This window comes from Coturnix japonica, chromosome 4 (genome assembly GCF_054131305.1).
Source record: "Coturnix japonica strain WE chromosome 4, WE-NBRP24, whole genome shotgun sequence".
Classification (NCBI taxonomy): domain Eukaryota; kingdom Metazoa; phylum Chordata; class Aves; order Galliformes; family Phasianidae; genus Coturnix; species Coturnix japonica.
The window spans coordinates 68821568-68832919 of record NC_140666.1 but is presented as its reverse complement, the minus strand read 5'-3'; positions in this window follow the sequence as shown (position 1 = coordinate 68832919).

The following is an 11352-nucleotide window of genomic DNA, read 5'->3' as shown; positions in this document are numbered from 1 at the left end:
AGGCACCGGTCCGCACCGCACCCGCCTCCGGCCCGCTCCGCCCCGCCCCGCTCTCCCACCCGGGCCGCCTCAGCCACCTCCGGGCGGCCGGGAAGCACCGAACCTGCCCGAGAGCTGCCTCCCTCCCGGGGGAGGGCGGAGCGGAGCCGCGGCGGAGGTGGCACTCAGCCCGCCCGTGCCCTCAGGGGGCTCTGCGGGCCTCGTCCTGGCGCTCTGTGCCTCGGACTCTCCGGTTCGGGGGACGTTGAAGGGGTTGTGTGCTTGGGGGCACACTGAGGTGCGTGCCTATGTGTGAAGATGGATAGTTTCTATCCCCATCGTGTCCTAGTGAGGACTGCAGTGTGAAGTCTTCGTTTGCCCTGGTCGACTCCTCTCCCGAGGGGGAAATAAAGCTGAGAGCTGGCAGAAAGAGTGTAATTCCCAGCGGGGGTCCCTCAGCTGCTGTCGGCAGCAAAAAGGTGCTACATGAGGGGAAGAGCTGCGACTCTTAAAACAGAGCGCACCTGAAAGGGATGAGAGTTAGTGGGTTATTCCACACTTCTGGAAGCTGAAATGCCAGAAGCCAGGGACTGGTTTCACATTGTATCATTGTTGTTGTTTTTTTTCTAATTATTATTATTATTTTCCTATAATTAGAAAGTCAGGTTAGTGACCCAAATAATTTCCATTATCCAAGGTCCAAGAGATTTAGCAGCCACTACCCACTCCAAAGCACTGCTTTTCTAGAGACAGAATGGGGCTTTAGGGAAGAAAGAGAAGAGACTTATAGGGTGCCCTTCCCTCACGTGCTTTCACTGATGATAAACAACTTCAGGTGCGCTGCAGAGTCCTTTAGGTTTCAAGATGGGTGTGCACACTAATTTCAAGGAGGGTAGTGAGGTTTGTTGTGCCAGAGCACATGGATCAGGTATTGTAACTGACCTCAAGACTACAGTACTGTTTATGCTGACATTAAAAGGCTTTATTTGTTACATGCTACAGTACCTTCAAGCACTGAGATGCCCGATTATCCTCAGAACTACTGTATGTGTGAAATCTTCCTGATAGCACTGGACAGCTGGGGTGCCCTTTGCTGACTGGAAAACAATTAAAGCTGTACTTCAAATCCATTTAGCTTGCTGGGGCTGTTTATCTTTAAAAAATAAAATAAATTTAAAAAAGCTCCAGTCAGTTCTGCTTCCAATTTTAAAAGCTCTATTTAGGCCTCTGCAGATTACTAGTCTGCTTCCTGATATTTTATCTGACAAAATGCAGGCATTTCCCAGCAGTGCCCTCCTCACAGGTACAACCACTGTGTTTTGCACGTTCCTTAATGAATAGAAGGCACTGGACATTAAGGTAGTCTTATTGCAACAGAAAGTATGACTTTTTTGACCCAGCACTTTATCCCATCTGAATTTACCTTCAAGACAGACTGAAGAAGGGGACTGAATGGCCACTTAAAGAATAAGTAGTACTGTGATATTCGTGTCCAGTCCTGACTAAAGCTGGGTCACTGTTTAAAGAATTAATTGGCTTTCAGCTACTCCACCTTTCCTCTCCAATTTGAATCTTGGCTTTTCTGCCCCAAGTCCTGCTAGATCCTCATCTCCTGACTGCCTTGCTGGAATGATGAATGCTGTGCAAAAGCTAAACTAGGTGAGCAGCCTGCTTATGGACAACACATGTGCTCTGTGCAGTATTTACAAGCCTGGAGTATGGTAAGATGTCAGTCCAAAGTAAATTAGCCCTGACGAGGACTCTGTGAGAGCAGCCTGGTGGAAACCAGCACACTAGTAAGTGCCCACTGCCCTGGCTCCATTTGCAGTCTGATCAGGAATGACAGCAGCATGTATGAGCAGCTCTTCAGGAGGCTAATTTCTTCACATCAGTTAAGTTTGCCAGCATTAATCAGCCTCTTTTTGTGTATATACAAATGTAATTTGTTTTCCTGGACCGATCTTAGTCCCACGTTATAATATGAACTCTTACAACGGAGTACTTAGAAGTGTTCTCCAGTAAAGAGAATTGCCGCTTTTACAGTACTCCGCAAGCAAAATCAATCCCATGTGGCAGAACAGTGAGATAATCTGATCTGGGGATATCTCAGAAAGATTTTGCTGGCAGAAGCCAAATCCATAAAATTAAAGCAAGGGCAATAGATGATAATTCAGAAATGGGAAGAATTCTGCTGGCTGCTCAGAAGTAGAGAGCAAAACCCAGCTCTACAGTACTGTCACTTCTAGCAGCTGCTGTGGAAGGAAGCCAACAACATTCTGGCAAAGCTGGGAACACCCTTGGGTTTAAATTGTTTATTACACGTACAGACACCTGTGTGAACTGAAATAGAAAAGCTGAGTGGTATTCAGTTGTATTAATCTCTCCAAACAAGTGTCCTGAGAAGGACTGTCAGTCAGTCCCTTCACAGATCTGTGCCTGAAGTCACAGGAATTGTGGGTGCTGCAGGCCCAGTAGTACCGCTGCAGGTAGAAAACAAACTCAGTCATTCCCTTTCAAGAAATTCTCAGGTTCTTTAGAATAAAACAGTAATAACACTGATATCTTCTGTCTTCTCAGTAGAGGTAACATTGGGTTGAAAGATCTGTGGATGCCAGGGCACCAATAAATAAGTATTCCTGAAATCTAAGAAGATTCTCAGGTTGTTTTTGATAAGAAAATGTAGACATTAACACCTTTCCATCACACTCTGCCTGCTGCATATTATATTGATGTAGAAGTGCTCTTTTGACTGCATTTACTCCCTATATGTGCTTAAACTGCATGAAAAATCTAGATTTCTCTAAATGAAGAAAATTAGAATACTTACTTATCAGCAGTTAGTGTCTTCCTTATCCCATGTTATAAAAAATTTACTAAGATTAATACTGAAAACAGAAACCACTCTCCTCGATGTCTGAATTGAGTGTGTCATCTATATGCTGCTGAGACTTTTACAAATCAAGACATGAAGGGAACATAAAACAGTCCAGACAGTAAACAGTCCTGTAAACCAGATGTATCACTTCTGAATACTTGCTTTTGCCTTTTGGTGTATCCATTGCCCTGGCTACTTTCCAACATTTTTGAATCACACCTTTAGTGAATTCCGGATTCTTTTGTGATGCATTTGTGGCACAGATACATACAAAAACTCCCAGGATGATTATTTGTCATCAGCAGGTATATGCTGACTTAAACAAACAAACAAACAAAATGACTACTTTAAATCTTCTCTGACCACTTCAAAGAATTTCTGGGTCATGTCATCTCTTTAAACAAATTTGATGAGTTAAGAAAGGTTTTAGTGGTCGCAGTCTGGACTGATGGTCTCTAAATATGTTTTCTGAATTCAGCATTTTCTCAGCTTCTCTAGCTTTCACCACCAATTCTTCCAAAATTTCTCCCAAGATATCTCACCCATCATGGACTATTGTAAGAAGGGGACTATTTTTGCCCAGCACCATATGCTCAGAAAGCACTTGAATAACTTAAATAGACTTTTTTTACTGCCCCTGTGTTGATACATCTCCCTAATGATTTTTGATGAAGCAGATATTCTGGCTGTGCCTCAAAAGCAGCTTTAGCCAAAGCTATGGAAGAATTTTTTATTTATCACTACATATAAAGCAGCAGGAAAAATTTTCAGCACTCCTCCCATTTCCACTTTACTATCAGATTAAGTGGAAACAAAAAGGAAGTCAGTGCTTTGCTTGTGGAACACATTATATAGCCTTTCTGTATTTTTTAATTTATATATTTTTCTAACTGTAGTCTCCAACAGCTTTGCAGGTTGTATAAATAAACCATGAGAGGCAACCTTTTTCCCAGAAAATTGACGTGACCTGGGCCTGGCATCAAATCCAGTAAGACAGCCAAGCTTATTTGGAAAAGACTAAGATAGTCTTTAATGCCATTCCATGGACAGCTATGGCCCAATCACAGTTTGTGTAAATAGCCAAAAATCATATTGGTACCTTCTCAGTATTTTGTAATTTCTGTCTTCTGATCCTCTCCTTGCAGCTCCTCATGAGTGCAAGGGGTCTTTCATTCTTCCCTTCCAAATTCAACACAGATTAAAAAGATTGTGAGAACCTCCAAAAAGTACATCTGTTCTTGCCTTTATCTATACTTTGCTTTAGAACATGGGAGAAGCCCAAACCAACAGTTCGGGGAGGAGCATTGGTGAGAAGTCTGTGGACTGTGAGACCTGAAATTGCCTCTGGGTTCTGGGCCTGTTGAATGTGATTTAAGTTCTGCTCAGGGAGCAGTAAAATAGATGCTTCAGATTTTTCCATCTCTTCTTCCTGTCCAGCTTTCCCTTCCCACTTGTAATTCTGTTATTAACAGAATTAACAGTCCTTCAGGACTGCGCCAGCTTATTTCAGTATTTGATTACAAAGTTGTTAACTCCAGTTTTAAAAGAGTCCCATTGAATGAAATGGAGTTAGCGTGTTACCAGATGCAATTCCTTCTCTTAAGATCTTACAGTCTAGATAGATAAAACTAACTAAGGATTGGGAAAAAGCAAGCACTATAAAGATTGGAAAAAAGCAAGTACTGTTATTCCTATTTTGCTGGGGAATGAGGGGAGAGGGAAGGGAGAAGAAAAGCAGAAAAAAAAAAAAAAAAAAGCTTAATTGACAACCCAACTCCATGGGGGAAATTTGCAGCAGAACAGGAGTTTACTGCCAGCCTGCTGGGTCCCAGTTCAGTTCTTTAATCACCAGCTCAGATATCCTTTCAAAGCACATCATAAGCTCTATGTAAAACTGTAACCTTCAGCTGGTCCAGCTTTTCTTCACTTCCATGGCCAGAACTCCTACGAAACTGCAGGAGCTGATGCTGACATGCATTTAGCTGTATATTTTTTCCTCTGACATATGGTATTTACAAGACTGTTCTACAGTACCATGGTTATTTTAACACACATGTCCTCGATACTTTGGAATAAGGCTAGAAAATCCTTTGAGTACCAAATATACATACGTATATATATACAAGCATAGATATATTTTGCTATTACTGATTGCAGTAGGATTTATGTGGATTCTTCTAGTGATTGACACATGGATTTTTAAGAAGGTAAGCTGTGAGCCTCCTATTTAAGAGGCCTCTACGCACCACATTTGAATAGTGCTTTTGGAAGCACTTAGCGCAGGAACAACCAGCTTGGGGCAAAAAGCATTGTCAGCAAGAAAGCTCTACAGATTTCCTGTGCCACTTCTATTTCTCATCTCATCCTGCACACGCTCATATGTTTGGGCACATCACCAATATACTTCATGTGTGCATCAGGTTTCCTGTTGTACAGGGGCCACTAGGGCAGGTCACAGCCACCTTCTCAGTGTCAGAAAGGAGGAAAAATCAGATCTCCTGATTTCAGGCTCAAAAATGAGCATCTTCAGAAAATACGATAAGATCTCTTCATGCAGGGGAAAATTTTCTAAACTGAGACTTTTTTCTAAAAGCAGTGTGAAGGACATGGCAGCCAGGGTTATGAAGAGAAATCTGGGAAGCCCTATAGCCTTCCTTCCCCTGTAAGAGCTGCCAAGTTTAACAAAAAATGTGTCAAAAATTGTGGTTGCCCTGAGCAACAGTAGCAAACCTTCTGCAGCTTTCAGAGGCGGCAGGCAGGGCAGAGGGTGCAGAGGCAGATAGAGTAGCTGCATCCCACTGCTGCTGCCTGTTCCTAGAGACAATGAGAGAGCAGAAGCACCAACAAGCCCCCTCCCTGGAAGGCTTCGTGTTCCTGCTGGTTGCATGTCTATTAATCTCAGAAGCGCATGAGTCATGGGCAGATGAGTTAAACTTGCCTCAGGAACCATAGGTCTGGCTGCTGACTCACACTGGAGCCGATGGCAACCATTCCAGTGATTCTCTCCCTGCCAGCACGCTGCCTGGCTTTCCAGGTCTCTTATAGGCAGGTGAGCCTTATTTATCTTTAAAAGAGAGAAACAGAGTCTCTGTGTTGTGAAATAGTTGAGAGAAAAAAAAAAACCTGAATAACTGACCTGGGTGTTTTAAAAGGTACTACATAAAGACTTCAGAGACTTCTGAAGTGGGGATGACTTCTGATTCTCCAAAGCCTGGGTTGGTAGTGCAGGCTTCTTGTGTGCTCCTTTCTCACCTGTGGCTGTGCTGAGGATGGCTATCCATGCTCAATACTACCTCTGTGCTGACAGCAGTGTTCAGGAAGGACACATGTTTTGTTTGTTGGCAGAGGACAAGAAGCACCATTCTTCACCACTGCTCTTTTTGTTGGTGTCAGGCACACACATAAAAAAGAGGAGACATTCCTTTCTGCCTTAAAAAACAAACAACCTATTTGTCATAATGTTTTAAGTAATATTACAGCTGTAGAAGGAGCAAGGCATACAATCACCTACCTTCTTAAAAGAGAAGCTTGTAAAGTTGCTCATCAACCACAGTCAAAACTTTCACTGTAATAATAGAATCCCTCTGCTAAATAATCATGTCAGCTAATATCACGTGCACTCCTGTTAGGTTAAAAAAAAATACTCCCTTTAAAACACTTCAGCTTAGAAACAAAAATAATAAATTCTTCATGACAAGCGAGCTACTAAGCAGACTTTTGCAGTAGCCCAGAGTGTCTGTAAAGAGCTGAGAAAATCAGCATTTATAGCTGTACTTGTAATCTCTGCTGACAAAGGCAAAAATTGCCATCGCAGTAATACACTAAATCTACACAAGATACACAGCCTATCTGCTCTTCATTACCATCTGGTGGTTGCTGCACAAAGCGGCATTACTCACATTTCAAAATGTTTCTCAGGGAATTTCCATCTTGTCGCCAATAAGAAAGGGGTGCTGTGAGAGCACGAGGGGGCTGGCTTTATTTTGCAGGTCCAGTAAACTTTGTCAGAATAAGCAGGTGCAAGAGAAAAAGGGAATTTAGAAGTATCTGGTGGTACTTTGGCATTTCATCAAGCAATTTAATTGTACCTGTATATCACCTGCTGTGGAAGGCATAGTTCATTGTTTCCTCCCACTCACAGCAGTGGCAGCTGACACTGGATTCCAGATCTTCTCCGGTACTTATTGAGTGAGGTTTTTTTGTAAAAGTGTCCTAGAAGAGACATTACTATTCATTATCCTGCAGTGAGCAAGAGAGATGTAATCCCACTGTGCAGCTCTATGAGGAGCCAGTTAACTTCTTGCACAGCCTGTGGTCTCACACAAAATCTAAAAGCACTACTAAATATGATGAAGTTGCCCTTGACCCACAGACACTCAAATGTCTCTTTCTGCAGACAAAAAGTGTTTTGAACAGGCCAAGGTACCTTAGCAGCTGGGAGCTGCCTTGCTCTGTGCTTTGAGTGGGACAGCAGTTTTTGCCCTGTGGTATGCTTCTCTGTGTAGTTTCTTCCCAATCAATAGTTTAATAAAAAGGAAACTGTGCAGTGTCATTCAGCTTGGAAGGGACTTACTAAAGGCATTGGTCCAAAACACAGCCAACATCAAATTTATTTTTAAACCAAACAAAAGAACAATAGACATTAGGTTAGTGCAATATCCTCTTGCTTTACTTAAGAAGTATGGATCAGTGGATAGTTGATATAGTCTAGGAACAAAGTACACCACATAAACCAGTATTTTGCATCACTGGGAATACATCCTCTTGGCCCCATTCACACAGAGTGCTTGTCCATATACACAAGGGGATTGATCCAGCTGCAGTATCTGCTGTCTTACAAATATACAGGAATAGCATGAAATGAAGTAAAATAAATTCATTATTGTAATTATTAAATTCCTGAAGTATAATACACTTAAAAACAGGAATAATTGTATGGCTCAGCTGCTTTTTATGTTAAAGAAGGACACTTCAATTTCATTCCCAGCTCTGACACTGATTACTGTGACCTTGGCTAAGTAATTTAGGCCAAATCTTCCAAATACGAGTAATTAATATTAATTGTATAGATGTATATGAAGCCTTTTGTAAGAAGGAGTGACCTAGATCTTGTGGAGTCCAAATATGCAAATCTGCATTTAAAATTTTGATCCCCAGACCTCCATGTCTGAATTTCCTGTTCTGCAAATTGTATATGAGGCTTACATATGTCGTAGAGGTATTTGAAGTATTAATTAGTTCAAATGTGCACAGTGGCTTAAAAAATGTAAAATATATAAATACCAAGAATTATTATGAAGTAGGTCACTATTTAAACCATACACATCCCTGTTATTTTAGGCACATAATCAGCTTTCTAAATATTTCTCTGCTGGACACAGGCATCAGAGTACCTGAGATTAACACTGAGAAATAAATATTCCTTAGCTAATATGCCATCTACATCAATATGTCTCTGCAGTCACTTCTCCAACCTCTTAGCTCACTTGGACATGAGAAATGAAGCACTTTGTTGATGGTGAAAATGAGCAGGTAGAAAATCCAAGGGACAAAAATGAAGTTGAATATTATACAAATATAAATGCACAATTACAGGAGGTAGATGAAAAAAGATGAATGGTTGGACTATGTCTACACTTGTAAGCATTCCTGCTTATTTCATAGAAAAACATTCATGTATTTCCCTGTCTGTTACTCAAAGCAGTATATACTGTTTCCTCCAGCTCACAGCCCAAATACATGAAGTACAAATCTATTCTCATTTATGTATGCTTTAGATATTAGGGTGTTTAGGTTCATGTCCAAAACTCATTGAAACAAACTAAACACCTGCCATTCACCCAGGGGATTCTGGAAAGGGACCAGGAAGTGTTTTGTACTCTGGGTTCCCAAACTGCTCACTCGTTGAATTTTCCTCTATGTTTATAATACTTGCAAGTTTTTACAGATCTAAGTGTTTTTAATCTGTTGTACAAATGTTCTAAATCCTTTATTCCTCAACTCCCAACTGAGACCAGCAGATGATGATATACCTTTATCAAAGGGGGATGGACAAGAGTTTCACTTGCTCTCACTCCAGTTGCCAGCTTCTTGGATAATCATAACAGAGAGGCAGTGCTGAAACATATTTTGATGATTTTCTGAAATGAAAACTTGGACAACCTCCAGAACAAGTAAAATCTGAGCCTGAATGTGCGAGGCAAAGTGAGAAAAATTCTCTGAGCAAAGGAAGAAGGAACCTAAGGAGACATTTGGCAAGACAAAAGAAGACACCACAGAGAGGTTAAGAATATGAGAAAGACCCAAAGTCCTCTCTTGCAGTAGGAAGGGAAATCCTTCCAAATTATAAAATTAAGTATGCTCACATTATTTCTTCTTTCAGCCTCTTCTGTGAACAAAGTTAAGTCTTCGTTCAACCTCTTATTTCTGTTCAGAGATGGAATTAGAAAATATTTGAAGCTGACACAGTTGACGTCACACAAATGCTTGCTACTGCTCAGGGGAACATGGAAATGCTCCCACACCTCTCATTTCGCACTTTAAAACTTTCTCAGCATTCAGCTTCTGTTGATTGCTCTAAAAGAGATTCTGGGATGGTTCTACGTTGTCTGGTGGTCTGCCTCTCTAAATGCATGCACAGTGGATTGACCAATGAGCCCCACTGCTCAACCATCCTTCCCATGGACACTTCTCTGTGTAGTTATCCCTGGTAGAGCCTCTCTGCCGCCATAACCAGTGCTGCTGTGGTGCCAACATATCAGCAGGGGCAGCATTCCAGTTTTGTGGTCTGGCTGAGGAATCTTTTTGCTAGTTGTCTTCTTTTGATTTCTTTTTTCTTACAGTTCTTCTCTTTGCACTTGTTTTAGGCTTTATTTTAGGGTTCTTTTTTAAATAGCTAAAAACAGAACAAATGACAGGGCGTAATCTATTTCTCAGTTTATGGACTGCTTCCAGTGACTGTTGCCAGCCCATGTGACATATAAATCACAGATATGAGAGCTGCACTCCTGCATTGGTTAAAGTGATAAGTAAAATTTCTTGTTGTCTTACACCTCATTGCTGACAAAGTGACTCCCAGTTGAAGAGATTTGCACGTGCTCTTTCTTTCAGCAAGCAAGAAGCATATATTTCACTCATCGAACGTGCTTCTCTGACAGAAAGGAGAATGCAAGCAGCTGTTGTGTAGGACTACTGCATTAGTTAAACTCATGCCCACTTTGTTTTCTCCCAGTGAAGGTATGACTATACGTGGCAATACATATTTAACACTGTCATTTTCATGGCTGTAAATCTACCCAGTTGAATTCCAGAGCAATTTGCCATCAGCAAAGAAATCAGACAGCCTGCAAGTTTTCAGTCTGGCAGCTTTTATTGTTGTATTTTGCTGTTGTTTTAATACTCCCTCTTAAATGTGAGAGGTGAAATGTTTTGTAAATATTCTTGAAACATAACACGCATTTTCATTCTTGTCACCTTTGTCAGTGGCAGCAGACAACATCTATAATGAAGTGGAATTACAAAATGTCTACCTTTTATGAGGTGGGTGCAGTGATGAGAGAACAGAGAACAGTTCCTATTTGCAGTAGCTCTGTTCTAGCCTTTACTCTTTAGTTGTACTAGTACAAGCACAACATCTTAAAAACAAGTTCTATGAAATCTCAACCAAAATGTTTCTTTTCTTATTGCAGTTGGCTGTTTAAGCTGTGTGTGGAATTGGAAAAGAGTTCCCAAATGCACTAAGGACAATTTTAGATAGATCTAATTTGAAAAACAGAAGCCCCAGCCATTGGAAAATGTTGTTTTTAACCCCCAATCAGACTGAAGTTAAAAAATTAAAAAGAAATAAATAAAAACAAAAACCAACACATTTGTTTTAAGGAAAAGTAGTTAGGACCTTCAAGTTTCCCAGCACTGCAAAACACCAGGGCAGGGGATACTCTAGATAACAAAGGAGTTAAAGAAGTTAAAGCTACAGTTTCCATGAAAGAAGGGCAAACCATTAGCAGAGAAAGAAAGTGATGTTACCACCCTTTGGAGTAACAAAATCACAGGAAAGGATTGGAAAGGGAAATTACTGAGCTTCCTCCTGCTCATTTTCTGATCCACTTTCAATTCCTTCTCCAGGTTGAACTAACCTCAAAGATAGATAAAGTTTCTCAGAGCTTGGAAAGGAATACTTTTTAATTCTAAACTTCTTGAGAGTAAACAGTGCAGAAACCTCTTTTCTCAAAGTAAACTTCATTTTGAATAATATCCCCAGAAATGCTGCTTTTGAAAGTTGCTTTTGTGACTGACTTCAGCAACTCTGTCTCCTTACAGATGGAAGTAAACAAGCTAGGCTCTTATTTACATGAGCCACAAATTCATAAGCATCTCTATGTAGTAAGTGCATTGCATCACTGAAATGGGACAAAGAGACACATTGCATTCTAGTGGCCCAGTGTGGTAAAATAGTTCTATTAACAAAATGTGTATTTCTCTATTCGCTGCTTTAAAAA